At 38.9% G+C, this 15501-nt stretch overlaps 1 protein-coding gene across 7 annotated transcripts in view; it reads right to left on the bottom strand.

Moving 5' to 3' along the window:
* PLCB4 (phospholipase C beta 4) overlaps positions 1 to 15501 on the bottom strand; it is a 230209-nt gene that overhangs the window by 183297 nt on the left and 31411 nt on the right. The gene's annotated exons all lie outside the window — the stretch shown is intronic.

The raw sequence follows: 15501 nt of genomic DNA, 5'->3' as shown, positions 1-15501 counted from the left end.
AGAAAAGCAAGACAGACAGCATACTTTCCGTTCTGAAACCCAGCATCCCTGAATATACTTAAATGTCCCAAACTTAGCAATTTAATTATTCTGTCCAGCACAAATTATAATCTAGTAGTAAACAGAATACCTCTCACTAACTAGCCACCCAATTCTTTGCATTTAATAGTGCTATCTAAACTCTGGTGTCTCACTTTCTTTCTTAGTTAAGAGCATCCTTATGCATTATGTGCTTGCCAGTCGATCCAGGCCTTACAAGCAAGGTAAACTTCTTTTTATAACTTTGGTCCTTTCACAACAGGAAAGGAAACTGGACATTCAGTTGTCACTGGGAACATGCATATGCATTTCTGCATGAGCCAGAGTATTGCCAAGACTAGAAAAACCTCATAATGTTACAGAAGAACAGTTTCTCTTCCTGGTGGAAAAAAAAAAAAAAAAAAAAAGGCAAGCAACTCCAGCAGCATTTATTCATTGCTGAACTCAAGAAATGGATCAGTATTAAAAATAAGCTTTCAGCTTGAATCAAGGGCAGCTCATATTTTGTACTGCAGAGATTTGCTACTCTCACCAGCCCACTTGTATATATGAAGTATGAGCTGAAAGGGAATCACTGAAAGTGAACTGATCTGTTTTTGAAAAAAAAAATTAAGAAAGCATGGCCATTAAACTTAATAGTTTTGTACGATACAGTTGAGAGAGACTGTGCAAGTGAGCTGTGTCTTGTTCGGCTGCACATGTCCAGTGATATCAACTCTTCCTGGTATGGTAGCACCCAATTATAAATTAGCCCTAAAATCTACTAGGTACACTGCAGTATTCACCAGAAAGTTCTGGCCCTATCAGAATGCCAAGCAACACAAAAATGGTCTTCAAAATCCCTCTGAAAAGCAGTTATGTTAAAGCTGAGCCATTGGGACCATACATCTTCACTTCCATATAATGGATAGCAAATGGAGTTTTTATTTCTCCTACTGAAATGTCACTAACACCAAGAGACAAAGCTTTTACCTAGTTCGGAGCTACTGTTCAGAAAGGCAAGACTTGTTTCTTGACTAGTCATCCGAACCATGCTATCACCTTAACCAGGCAGCAGAGCTTTACCAAGTTGTCTGTCTCTCCCCACTGTATGACTTCAGGTTTTTCTTTATAGATTACCAGGGGATTAGGTCTTCAAAATCCCCAGCTAAATCATGATGATCCATCGCCACAATGGACAGCTTTCATTGAGACCCTGGGTTTGTCAATGGATCCCAAAGCTTTACTTTTTTGAACAAGAATTTAAAAAACAAACAAAAAAAAAAAAAAAAAAAAAAAACACTTTGATCTCTGAAAAGATCAAAGAATGACCTGACAGGAACACATTCCTAGAAGTCTCCAGTGGTTTCCCACCTAAGAACACTTGGCAGAGGATGAAGAGCACTCGCTTGAGTTGCCCACTGGGAGAATAAAACCTTAGAACTCAAATACGGACTTTCTGCCTGATTCTAATTAAAAGTGGAGTAATATTACCTGATTTAGAAAAGACCATTAAAATCTTAATTTAACCACAACGATTTTGGTCTTACTCTAAAACAGTCATCACCTACCAAACTTTCACTCATTTTGTGCCAAAAAGGACCATCAGCCATGGTGTTGTGTTAGTTGTTTTAAGACACATATTTCTTTTAAATTTCACAGACCTAAATCCCCTGTGCAATAACATGGCAATTTCTAAAACAGTTCTGTCTTCCTTTGCAATTTTTTTCAAGATCTGCAAGTAATAACAACAACAACAAGCTGCAAATCACACTTGCTTTAATGCTAACTCCTTGATAAGACAATGCCAGCTGGTACACGCTTGTGGGCAGGAAACCCCCCACACCAAAGGAACCAAAGGATGTCAGCCCCCTGCCTCCGACAGCACGGCAGCGAGGCTGTGTGCTGCCAGGTCCTGCCTTCAATGGTGCAAACTGTTCTAGCTAGGGCTAATGCTGTCAAGTTGTTCATCCTCGCCCGAAGCCTCGGAGAAACCTCAGCTCCTTCCTGGAGTGGAGCCGTGCCAGGGACATCAGGCTGTTGCTGGTGACACACACTACACACAATTCAGTAGCTTCCTGCTCAAAGCATTACATAAGTGGAGCCTCTGGCATGTCTTTCTGGAACATTTCACGTACTAATCCACAAGATCAGTAGCCTTTTCAGTCACCAGATAACTGCATCTTTTCTTCACCGATACTGACCCGGATGGTACTGACTGTAGGCCTAAGGCTGTCTATTCCCAAGGAAATACACAGACAGTTATGACCTACAGACACAGAGAAAAGCAGCAGCTAAACAAATATGTCAGTAACTTCAGAGCCAGTGAACAAATATATTTAATCCATTTCTGCTAAAAGAATACCACACTCAAAAATCACATCTGGATTAATTAAGAACAGTTACATTTAGCTTCACAGAATTAAGCCAGAAATTTATTAAACAAAGGAAACACACAACCTGCTGCTGGTGCCACGCTCTCACAAGTCAAGAAAGTTCTCAGCTCAGGACCTGCATGCATACAGCTATGTTGAAAGCTTAGTTCTTCAACTACTTCTTGGTGTTTGCTGAGCAGAGTTCAGTATCTTGAATTCCTGAAATAAGCAAACTATTTTCCAGAGAGATGCCAAAAAAAAAATTGGAGGCCAGAAATTATTCTTTATGAAAAGTATATTGATGGATAATAGTTAAGTACACTCTCAATAATTATTTATGTAAATAAATCTCTCTGGCTTGTTCATACAGTGAATGAGTTATATTTATCTGATAAAACTACATCACTTGAGCCAGGCAATAAACAGCAGTGTGTTTATGCAAAATACAAAATAGATACCGCAAACTCTTATCAGTATGCAAACGTAACAGGCCTACAAAACAATCTGTAACTTGAGTGCTGACATTTCAGGGTATCTTAAAGTTCCTGCAGGTACTTTTGCTTATGTCTTAAGAGAATATTTTGTTTTTCCTCAGAAAAACAAACACTATCTTCAGTCATATACAGTAATTCTCTGGAACCAAAATTATCCTGCTGCAGTTTTGAGAGGTTTTTAATCTATGAAATCACTGCAGATGAAAGCAGTAACAATCCAAGACCTCACTTAAGGCATTGCAAAGAATCCAGCTCAATTATGTGTAAATGCTTTTATTCTCCTTTGGCCAATGAATTCATTTTCACAAAAAAAAAAAAAAAAAAAAAAGAAACACACACAAAAACTCTGACTAAGAGCAAGTAAGACCTCTCACCATACCCAAAGAAAACAGAAATGAAGGGGCAATCCCAGCATCCAGCCTGCAACCTGGGCAGCCGATGCAGGCACCAGGAAACAAGCAGTAGGTGAGAAGAGGGGAAGAGAATGGATGCTTCTTTCAGACCAGCAAGCCATCAGCTGCCAGCTCTTTAAATCTTTAAAAAGATAAAATGCAATAATTTAAGGTCTCCAGGGACATCTCAACATGATCACAGAAGTCCTACCACAGGTCAGTCATTCTTTTTGAGATGTGTCCCTGTACTCCAGAGTCTGAGAGTTCATTTCTTGTTGTTCATGTTTCAAAATGCAGACCAGCAACTCCCACGCAGCATATTTTGATCTGTGCTTCTATAATTGCAACCCTCGACAACAGTAAGAGAGGGATTATACAGCATTATTTCCTCTCCTTGAATATTTATTGAGATAATTATGTATCAGTTATAATACTAGTTGAACTGCACAGTGCAAAAACAACACTGAGTGAGCATGCTATTTTATCCAAGTCTTTCTGTCCCATAACACATTGAGAAGTACACAGCCAATCATAGTAGGGTAATATCCTCCAGGATAGATGTGCTCAGCTTTTAAATACAGTCCCTTTTTTGGCAGTCATATTAAGATACATCCCCTCCCCCCACCAAAAAACACCACTACATGACAAAACATTATCAATTACTAAAGCCACCTGCACTTCTAGAGAATGCTCCCCTTCCATACCTTCTTTCCTTCCTTCTGGGCTGCACAGTGGAGACAAAACAGTCTATTTACAACAAACTTTATGCTAGCAGATGTTACACCACAAAAAACCTGCTTTGCTCCAAGTTCAGCAAGGTGGTGGGAAGAAGTTTACGTAACCAGGCATTATGAACAAAAGCAAACCACAGGACAGACATTTAATTTTATGTAAATATCTTTTCCCCTTTCTCACTCTGCCTTCCCATTTGTTTTAATTCCATAGGAGAATGTGACTGGCAGCCACTTCATAACGCACTGCAGGGCCTAAGTGCCAGCAGCTTTTCTCGTCTCAACAAAATGTACAGAGCTGAAATTAAATTACTGCGGGCTTAAACACACTTTTATTTTACTGCTACCCACCTAGAACACATACCCAGTTCAAAGTAAACATGTTTAGTCACCGCATAATATGAAGCATAAAAGAAAAATGTTCACTGTACTTAACTGAGAGTTACGTTCCAAAACAATTTTTGATTACTATCTCTGAATCCAGCAGCAACCAGCTAGCTAAAACTGGCATTATTGTGATGGAAATAGCACTGTATTTCAATGCAAGAAAATAAAACTTCTACCAGATACTAGCACAGGATTTGAAATCCACCCAAGAAAACCATTTACATTATCAGTTTGCATTATTCTGCTCTTGTGTTTTAATACCAAGTTTAAACATTAAGTCGCAGGTCCAATGCCTTTTTTTTTTTTTTTTTTTTTTTTTTAAACTGATGCAATTTCTTGGGGGCAAAATCTGATATGGCTGGTCAGATTTCCTGTCAAGCAAAAAAGTGGGAGACATTAGTTTAATTTTCTATTTGTCCAGTAAGCAGATTAAAGCATTACACACCTGCAACAGGGGTTTACAGAGCCTCACTGTGCAAACATCCTGGGTCCTATGCTGTATTAAAACCAATCACTGATGATGATAGCCAGCACCAGTTTGTGCTAGGCTGCACACAGTAAAAACTTACACCTAAAAGCGAGCCAATAATTTTGTAATCCCACTTGACCGAAAACTATTACCCCATGCAGCTCCAATTTTTAAACTGATCTTTACTACTGCAATTAGAAGAATGGCTGAATGCTTATGTTGTTGCCTCTGTTTGAAAAATTGTATTCAACTCCAGGCTCCTCTGATACTGATGTTACAAATGCATTTGGGCAAACAGCATTTTTAACAAGTACATATAATGCCTAAGAAGAGGTTCCAGAACCACCATTAGATCTGAGTGTTGTAAAACTGCAAAGTGTCAAATAATTTTAAGCACAGCTGAAACATCTTTCTAGATGTATGCTTTGTATATTTGACAGCAATTTCTGCCCAATCTCTCCTATTGCTTTCCTCATCCAGCTATGCAGTCTGTTTTTATTGCTTTTCACAGAACTAGAAAAGAGAAGAAGGAAACAGAAACAACACAACCCAGATAAATGGTTTTAAAACTGACAGGGATATTCTGTGGCAGACTTCATGTGTGCAGCTGCTTGAGTACATTTTTTGAAAAACAAAATAAAAAGCCATACATATATATACACATGTATGGTTTTGACTTGAGACTGTCCCTTTAAGCAAGCTTTGCTGATTCAGACTATGGCTGTACAGTTGCCAAGGGGGAGGCGGGGGGGAGAGCTCCTGAGTTATGCTCTGACTTAGGAGGTTTACAGAGGGAATCCTCATACCTAGAAATAACACCAAGAAGCACATTTACATTTTCACTGGAAGACTGGTGTCACAGATTATACGAAAACAGACCACTTGATTAAATACCCTGTATCAGACTACACTTCTAAAACCGAACAGAATGGAACCTCGCTACTGCTGGGCTATAAATCAAAACTGGATCTTTTCCATAACAAAGGTATTAAAGACAATGGCCTCTAATGCTGCATGACACGTCAATCTAAGCAGAATGAGCAATGCTTTACTCCATACATTAAGCTGCACGCCTGGGAGCTTGCTCTGCTATAGTATGTGCATGCCCCTGATTTCCTACATTCTGATTTGCAATTCAAGGTCAAGAAGTAATTTACCAGAATCCCTGTTAACACGCATGCTGCTAGCTTCTGTAAGCCTTCTTATTACACTAAAATAGTCTCAACAATTGGAATATAAAAATATAACAAATTGTCTTAATCATGCTGAAAGCTGCTTTATAGCTTTAGACACTTCAGCATGTTGAACTGAACAACATGGATGCCATTTCTTTTTAACTTACAACACTCAATAGTTTAGTTAAAAACACTGTGCTGCAGTATATTATCTCATCTAAAGTACCAATGAACGGTCACCAACCAGGTCAAAAGGAAAAGAAAAAAAAAAAAAGAAGAAGAAATGCAATATATGCCATAAAATAAATAATGCAAGGATAGTCCCTGCCCCAGAAACCTTGCAATTTAGGGCATGAATAAAGAACCCTTAAGGGATCATACTAAACGTACGTAATGTTCCTGAATTCTTCATACTTTAAGGGATCAAACTGCAAGTATGCATTGCAGAAGGTTGTTGTGCATCCAAGTGTTCGTAAGAGAATGAACTGTCATGTCAGGCACTACCATGACAGATAAGAGAGAGATTGGAAAATTATCATAGTCAGACCACCAGAGGTGGGGTGTGTGTGCAAGACACTGTACTTAACCCAGATCCTGGCCTGGAACAGAAAGAAATGTAAATTTAAAAAAAGTTCTCGCTACAGCCAGATATGCCTTTGTCCAAACAATACAGGAAGAAAAAAAAAATGGAGAAAGACTCTAGAATTACCACACAGCAAAGAAACAGCCTTCAAGGTGGGCCCTATCCTTCCTACACCACAAAAGTTTATAAGCTCTAACCTTCATCCCAGTCCTACAGTTCAAAACATGTTTGTCTTGACCCAACTTTTTGGATATACATTTCACTTTAGATGGAATAATTTGACCTTCCTTGGATGTATACCAAGGAAATTGTCAAATTAAGTTCTGAAGCCAAATGAAGTACTTCACCTGCAAAACATACAAACTGATGTAATCATATCTCAAGTTCCGAAGGGCTGGGTGGCTGCAGCATGCTGTGCCCAGTTCAGTTTTATTTCTCACAGATGGCATGCCTCTTCCTAGTACCTGAGTCAAAGCCCAACATAAGTGCCAGGAGGGCTCTGCAGGTCAAGGTGGTGCTCTTTACTACAGGTACAGGAATATAATCATCATTTCTGATCATTCAATATACTATGCACTTTTCAGATTTTGGTTCTCTCTTTGTCAGGTCTAATTTCAAGAGAAGAAAAAATGAGGAGCCTCTTTTTATGCTTTATCTACTGGATAGAATAGGCTTTTCTTTTACTCCCACTCTGTCTTCGGCTTTGCTTCCAAGTATTATTAAGCAACTGATAGCTTTTTAGAGGCAGCAAGTAGACCAGTACAAAATAATCATAAAAATAACATACTATAGCACCACTGATACAGCATATCAAAGCAGTCAGCAGACAAGCATCATCCAAGCTTCACTAATACCTTGCAAGGTGACAATAAAGTCTTTCTAAAGATGGGAAGCTGAACAGAGAGGAAAAATTAAGAGTGACTTTCTCGAACTTTTGCCAGGCCAAAACACAGTCCCAATGACAGCGCAACACTGGCAGCATTGAGCTAGACATGGTCTGCAGAGCCACTTGCTGTATTAATGTTAATATTTATATACCCTGCTTCTTATCAGCTCTTCAAAGATCATCTCACCAATCCTTACCTCATGGGCTTTGCTCAGAATGAGCTTTGCTGCGAACAGAACAAATCACATCTCCAGTCACGTACCCCTCATACGGCAATTTTCCTCTATTATTATTTTCCCTTTTAACAATGAAAAATAGACAAGTAAGTAGACACAAACAGGTTTGGCCTATAAAGCCTGCAGATGCAGAAACCTCACTGTGAAGGGATTGCAATAAGAGAACAGATAAATTGAACAGCCTTCTGAGAGATTTCTTAGCTGAGGCACAAAGTGATTTGGAAATGAATACAAGGCTCACACTGACTTAAGTTACATGGCTGTAACACACACACTTTGTCAACAGACGTTGCTGAACATAGAGACAACTTTGGTTAAAAATTTTGTTTCAGTCATTAAGAAACATGCATGCTAATTACCAGCTGAACTGCAGACTATCCAGCTAAGCAAAATGTGACCTGTCAAGGCCTTTAAGAAAACATTCTTCAATTCCTAAAAACCTGAGAGGTTATGATACTTTGAAGAGATGGAAAGAAAAAAGATTTTTCCACTTCCAATCATTTTTAAATAAGAATTCTTTTCTGTGTTTTAAAAATAACTATGCAGTGTCATCTTTCCTTCAACTTCTACAAAAGAGAAAAAGACAGCCAGGAATTTATTTGTATTTCATGTATAGAGAAGCACCTGTGTTTTGTTTTGTTTTTTAAACTGAAATGAGTTGGTTTCTTAGTTACTGAGGGATTCCATGAAATTTTGAGGGCTTATGAAATTAAGCAATATTACCAGAAAGCCATTATCATTTAAATTACCAATTATTTTTAAGGAAGAGATGTAGCTTACATGACAAATATTGTAGGTTTATAAAGGTACCACCTTTTAGATATAAAGTTTTAAAGCTCTTAAAAAAAAAAAAAAAATGACATCTTGCTCTGATAATTACTACCTCTAAAATTTGAAGAAAGGCTTTGCCTTTCATCTGGGAGCTGTGGAAACCAACACCTTCATGATCCAAGTTATGGTTAAAGTTTCAAATTAGTCATGAAGGCCTTTATTGTACTTCAGTGCCACTAGAAGTCAGGAACTATTATTTTAGATATCAGCCTTTATTAAGAGAATGGAAAAAAATGAAGTAATTAAAAAACTAAGTTATGAAAAAAAATGTAATTTTACATGACTAGGGTTTTTTTATTATTATTTTGCTGTATTAAGATTGTGTCTTGTAGAAAAAAACATTAAAAAATGGAAGAAAGTTAAATGAAAATACAAAGCAAACCTTCTCATACTAAATTACGGTGATACGGAGCCAACTTCTCAGAACTGTATAATATAACAGTTAACACAGCAATGTAATTCGCTGTCATTTCTACCTGTGAATTTCAAGATCTGTTTTTCAGTTTTCAAGAGTCATAAAGTAATCTCCACATTGCTCAGCACCTGAATCATGGAAAACCACTCACTGTATCAATCATTTGATGATTCAAAATTACCTGAAGAACTACCTGTATTTCTTTCCGCATAATTTCAGATCGACTTAATAGATGTTTTTAACATAGCAAGCATCTGAGAGCTGGGATTATATCTTTGTTTTCACAATATTCAGCCTCAATTGTTCTGTGGGGAGGGGAGGTGGTTATGGTAAATTAAAGTGAGCAGTGTCTCATCAAGGGTAAAATGGAATCATAACCAGGATGAGAACTGTGAAGATCACAGGGCACTATTTAAGGAAGCGTAACTAAAACAAAGATATATAAATTGAGCGTGTATTTATTGACAGGTTGAATCAGTTTAGGAAACTGAAGTGCTACAAAGATGATAAAGTCCTCAGCAGCTAAGCTCACTGTTTTTTGTTTTTGTTTTTAAATTACCCTACTTTACACCAACTCACAGCTACTCATGTAAGTATCGCTTTCATCTCATATGTTTTTTGTTGGTTTTTAAATACAAGAGAAGTTTACAAAATAAATGTGTTTGTATAGCAAAGAATTGCTACAAAGATATACTTTCGATTTCCCCACATTTAGGATTACATTTGCATTACACAAGGCCTTTAGCTCATCGTAGGAAGTTGTTAGAAATTAACACAAGGATCTAAGCAAGATCTGCAAAGTACAATATCCCTACCATTTAAAAACAAACAAACAAACAGAAAAAGAAGAAAACAAAACCACTAACTGAATAAGCAAACTGGTGTTCTGTTACCATAGCTGGGAACAACACGTTAATTTTTCTGGGGCTGCAATTTAATGAAAGGAACAGCACTGAAAGTGAAGATGCAGCAGATAAATGGTGATTGAGGTTTTACACACAACCTGGACTAGCTGATAAAGGTTTAAGTAGTGAGCTGTGATTCCCCTATCAACCACAATTTGCAGTGCAGACTTCATTAATAAGAAGTCTTGTAAAGGAACTCAAACAGACTAGCAGAAATTAAGATTTATACCTTCCATACCAACTGAATGAAAACACACAGTAGGAACAGCAACTCCATAGTAATGTTCATAAAGCTGAAGAGAGAAAAACAAAATGCAGAAGACTGATACAGCTGTTTTTGTTTTTTGTTTTTTTTCCTGTCCATCTAAGCATCCTTACTACCAGTTCACTGAAGAGAACTAGAGCGATCATCAGCCATCTTTCTTTTCCAAAGTAAATGTTTACTAACAGCTAAATCTGCAAAAAGAGACGTTTGGGGTACTCAGTCCTACACACACAATCTGTACACCCGTTCGCAAAAGTACCAGTACAGGTTACCAAGGTCATCAGCAGTACATCAACTTTTTAATTGGATTTGCCTCAGAGACAGTTAAATGCCATATGCTCCTTCCAAGGTGTCAGTCTTCATTAATTCAACATGGGATGAGATGGCAAAAACTCACATCAAAGCAGTACAAATACTTCTTCCATTACCTGACACAAAGGCCAATTTAGCTGCAAGACATTTCCTTGTCTAAAGATACACACACGAAACAGCACACAGTTACAATCCACTGTTATATGACTTCAAGTTAACCTTATGCTCTCATTAGGATATCTCAAAGGAGACCATTCTATCGTATACCACCTGTTGGGCAGGCTAGGCGTGTGAGCACATTCCACTACTTCCAATCTGCAAAGGAGGTAGGGCAGAGGTGGAAAAAAATTAAAAAAACACATGGGGCCACACATGCATAACGCTTTAGGATGCAGCCAAGTAGATGAGGGACTGCCTGAGGTGAGCAGTGCTAAATGAACGATACAAGAATGAAGGGAAGCAGTAACCTGTACAATTAAAAAGCTGCCTATTTTGTTCTGACCTGGGCAAAGGCTTACTAAGAAGTTACTTCTGTTCTGTGCCACCTGCTATAGTGACAGGTCAACAAAAAGCCTGTGTACGTTTCATAGCTGAAAAACAGCACATCAGCAAAAACAACAGCCGGACTGCTAGACATTGCCAGATGTGAAGGGTTTGGAAGCAATTGCTTTATCGGTTCAACCGAGGCAGAAAGACATTACAAGCCCAACAGACCCTCCACAGGCGAAACATGACAGACACAAGGGCTACCTCTCCTAGCTTTAAAGCAGGCAGAAACAGCTACAGCTGCTATGCAGGGCTGAATATGGCACCACCGTCTCCCCAGGAAAGCAAGCAGCAGCTGAATCTCCTCCCTACTCAGGCTGCCCTGTTTGAGCCCTCAGTTATTCTCCCAGGTTGCAGCTCTGCCGTCTCCTCCATAACCCCACCGTCTGCTTCAGCATGGGAATTCACCAATCAAAGCAGATAGCTGCATCATGTGAGGGGTAGCAGACAGGCTGAGGGAATTTCCTGAGAGCTCCCCTGCACCTGCAGCATACACGGATGCAGGAGATTTCCAATGTGAAAATTACAAGCTGAGCCGCGATGTCAAAATACTCACATTAGCTGCAACTAACAGCTCGTATGCCAGACTGCAGCACCTCATTTGCAAGCTGCTCTGATATACCTGCAATCACATTCCATCTTGCCTTGTTGTTTAGAGTATGACAATTATTCGAAGGCATATTTTGTAGAGCAGTGGTGTACACAAATAACAGACTGTAAGACCAGAAAAAAATCATTACTTGGTCTGTTCTTTGCTGATGTCAGGCATGCAGTACAGTTCTCTGCACCCAGCAGAGAGCCCAATTAATCTGCACCAACCGTCACAAGCTATATCTGGAGGGAAAAAAAAATTAAATCATGCAACAGCCCATCTGCCTTCCAGTCAAGGTTTAGGAACAATACATAGTCCATTTGATCAGCAGACCTGCCACACCACCTCTCCTTTCACAGAAATAAGCTCCATTATAATTTCTGCAAACAAACCTACCTTAAGTTCCTCAGCCCCTCCCCCTTCTTCTTCAAAACCACTGTTCCTTCCCTGATCACAGTCCTTCACAGAAGTGATTATACCAATTCTGTTTGGTTCAATAAATCATGTCAGCCTAGTCAGAGCAACCATTCCATGACTCCACTTCATACGCCCCATTATTTCATTTATCTTCTATTTCCACTCACTTTTTTGAGAGGAACTCTGGATGAATTAGAGTAACGTGTCCTTATCGTGTCTGTGTAAGTAAAAGAGCAACTTGCATGAAGGTATTAATATTGAACATTGCTTTTAAAAAAAAAAAATTCATCCTAATTTGAGTATTGCAAAACAAGTAGGCTCTTACTGTAGCTGTTAATTCCGTTTCCTCCCTATGTTTCCCTTTAGCAGCTGCAGCAACAATATAGATGTCTAAAGGTTGTGATACGGACAAGCGTCTTGGATCCAGAACGTAGCCTCAACTAAAAGGAAACTAGATAAAAAATAATGTCCAAAAGATCATGCTGCAAGTTTAGTGCACACAGCAGCAGGAATAATGAACATCACCACTGTCTCAGGTAGGAAAAACAAAAAACAAATGTGAGAGAGACAGCAATTTCAAGCTCAGGAAAGAAGAGTGATAGAGGAGAAGGGGAGAGAAAAAAAAAAAAAAAGAGAGAACAGAAAATCTCTTAGTTTTGGAATAAAGGCCTAAAAGATCAAGGAGGAAAATTACCACTTTGACATGAGAAGCTCTTTCATCCAACCTATCTTGTTCAAAACCACAGCTTACATTTCACAGACCTTCCTTATTATTTTCTACAACATCACATTGTTCACAGGATCATGGAAACCAGATCGCTGGAATCCAAGAGATGTTTCTTACTAACCTTTTAAGTCCTTACTCTATTTGCTGCCTTTGTTAGTCACTAACCTCCTGACTGCTCACTTCCAGTCTGCAGGAACATGTGTGCCTAAATTCAATATAGATGTTGTTAGAAAACGAAATCCATCTACAAGTTCAAGAATAATGTGCTCTTCAATATTATTTTCATATCAGCTTCCTCCTGACCAAAATGCGCACAAATGTGGATATAGTTGGATATCCAGCTTTCTCAAACGGCATAATGATAGACCTGATATAAAACGTAATCCACCTATCAGAGTTGTATAAAAACCATCTGTACATTTTTCCTCTTCATATTTTCATATTGTATTGCATAAAAATGCAAGCAAAGGCCCTGATTACAACATTTCAAAGAAATGAATGATCCATCAGTATAACATCTTAAAAGAAGCAGCGCATTCAATCTGAACAGTTACTCTTGAACCTAACCTTGAACCTACACCTTAATAGATCTTCTTGTGGTCATCCAAAGTTATCTCACAAAGCAAGTCAGAATTTGAGACCCCCAAAGTCAACTGAATAGAACCAACTTTTTCCAAACCTAGGAGCTGGGAACACAGCTGCCTAGAGCTCCAAGTTATTGTTCCTGGTTAAAGAAAAAAGCTCTTGATTTGAGAAACAAACAAGACCTTAATTGTCCAAGCATAGAGTTTCATCATCGTGGTAGTAAAATAATAGCTTCCATGTGAAATGAAAAATAAGACAAAAACTTTAGATATATGACAGCTGCCAATCACCTACTTAAACCATGTTTCTGAACAAGAAGCAAGAGGAGAGATGCAACATCAAACTTTCTGGTTATGGAGCAGAACTTCTATCAGAGAGCACACAGCAATTGCAGAAAGTCAGATTATGGATTCACCTCCTCATTCAATGACTTGGTCACAACATGGGAGGACAAGTAAAACCTCTCCGTCCCTGTAGCCACGGGCTGTGTGATCTCCACTGTCCCACAGCCACCTCTTAGCAGTTGGTGGGATAGGATCAATACAAGTTGCTGGCAATGGAAGAGAGCAGGAAGCCACAGAGAGGTCAGAGTAAGGGCCCAAGTGGCCACAGAAACCTAAGCTATGAAAGAGACAAGTGGCTTTACCTAGCTGGAGACCTCATAGTTTTCCCTTTTCATGAGCAGATACACTAAGTTACGGCAGCCTAGCCTTTCAGTGACACCTGTACTGATCCCTGGAACAGGTTTCCTTGCACAGAAAAGACAGACTGGTGCTTCTTAGAACTCCAAAGGTAAAACAAAGCTTTACAACCACTGGCAAATACCATTCATCAAAGCCTAGTAACTTGGCAAACAGGCAAGTATGACTTTGTAACAGTCTGCCTGATGGCTGGGCTCTTCAGTAGAAGAGGAGAGTTTTGTTTCATTCCTTCCTTCTCCAGAAATCGATAGTCTTTTGCTGTTGCCTGGGTGCAGATTTAATGAGTTCTTCTCTGAGTGGATGATACCTAGATATTGCACCATCCTATTAACAGCAGTAACAGCCTCACTAGAGAATGGCTTGTATAGACAAACTGACAAAAGAAACCACAGCACCTTACCACCTTACGTAAGGCTGATATAGGTCTTCAAAAGGAGGAAACAAGTACTGGTTTTCTTCCAAGATCCCAGCAGCAACATCCTCACAGGTATAAGATCAGCTCAACATCTAGAAGGCTGCTGGAGAGGAATATCTGAAGCCATAACAGTGCTGCTCCATCTATTTCTGTACCTCACATAACCGTCCAGAATCATAATGCCCTGAAAGTACAGAGTCCTGGCTGTGAAAGGGCCATACTGATACTCCTACTCAAGTTGTAGCTCTGTTCTAAGCACTCAAATATATCAGTACATCCTTCTGGAACCCGGAAGTTATTGCTAGGCACTGTTAATTAGACTTTGAGCCATTCTGGAACTGTTGTCTTCCACAGTTTCATAAACCTCTTTATCCATCTGTAGAAAATTTCCAGAAACCTCTACCTTAAAGAGATGGGTAAGGAACAGTGAGATAGATTTTTACAGCTTAATGTTCACAGAGTAAGAGCATAAGCAAAACAAGCCCCTTAACATCAAAGCACAAATTTTTGGTATTTATATCAGCACTGCATATATTCAAACCCACTGGAGGTCAGATCTTTGGAAATACAAGTCCAATACCTCACATCAAAGTCAAGCCTACACATGCTTTTAGTGCAGCAGCAAGAGTACCACAAAGCCTGCTCCCAGAAAGTCCCACTGAATAAAATTCATCCAAGCCTTTGATGCATGCACTTAAGTCATTTTGTTATGATAAGTACTACACATGAGTCTTTCATAAAAATAAGATGTCCTAAACAGTGTAATAATAAAAATAATCAAACAACAACAAAACAAACACCACCAACAAAAAACATTTGAAGGGTTAATAGTCTGTGTCATAAATATCTCCATCATGTACAACCCCTAATGACATTAAAGAGTTTTCCCCAAACTGTACATATAACACATCTTGCAAAATCAGTAAACGAAGACAAGCTATTGAGTTTGCAATATTCGAAGCGGCACAATGCACCTATTTATTAGAGAATGGAACTAAGCCCAGGCTACTCATTAGCCACCCTGCAAATAATGCTTATGCAACC

This window comes from Anas acuta, chromosome 3 (assembly GCF_963932015.1).
Source record: "Anas acuta chromosome 3, bAnaAcu1.1, whole genome shotgun sequence".
Taxonomy (NCBI): domain Eukaryota; kingdom Metazoa; phylum Chordata; class Aves; order Anseriformes; family Anatidae; genus Anas; species Anas acuta.
Note: the sequence above shows the minus strand (reverse complement) of the source record. Positions and strands in the feature narration are given on the sequence as shown.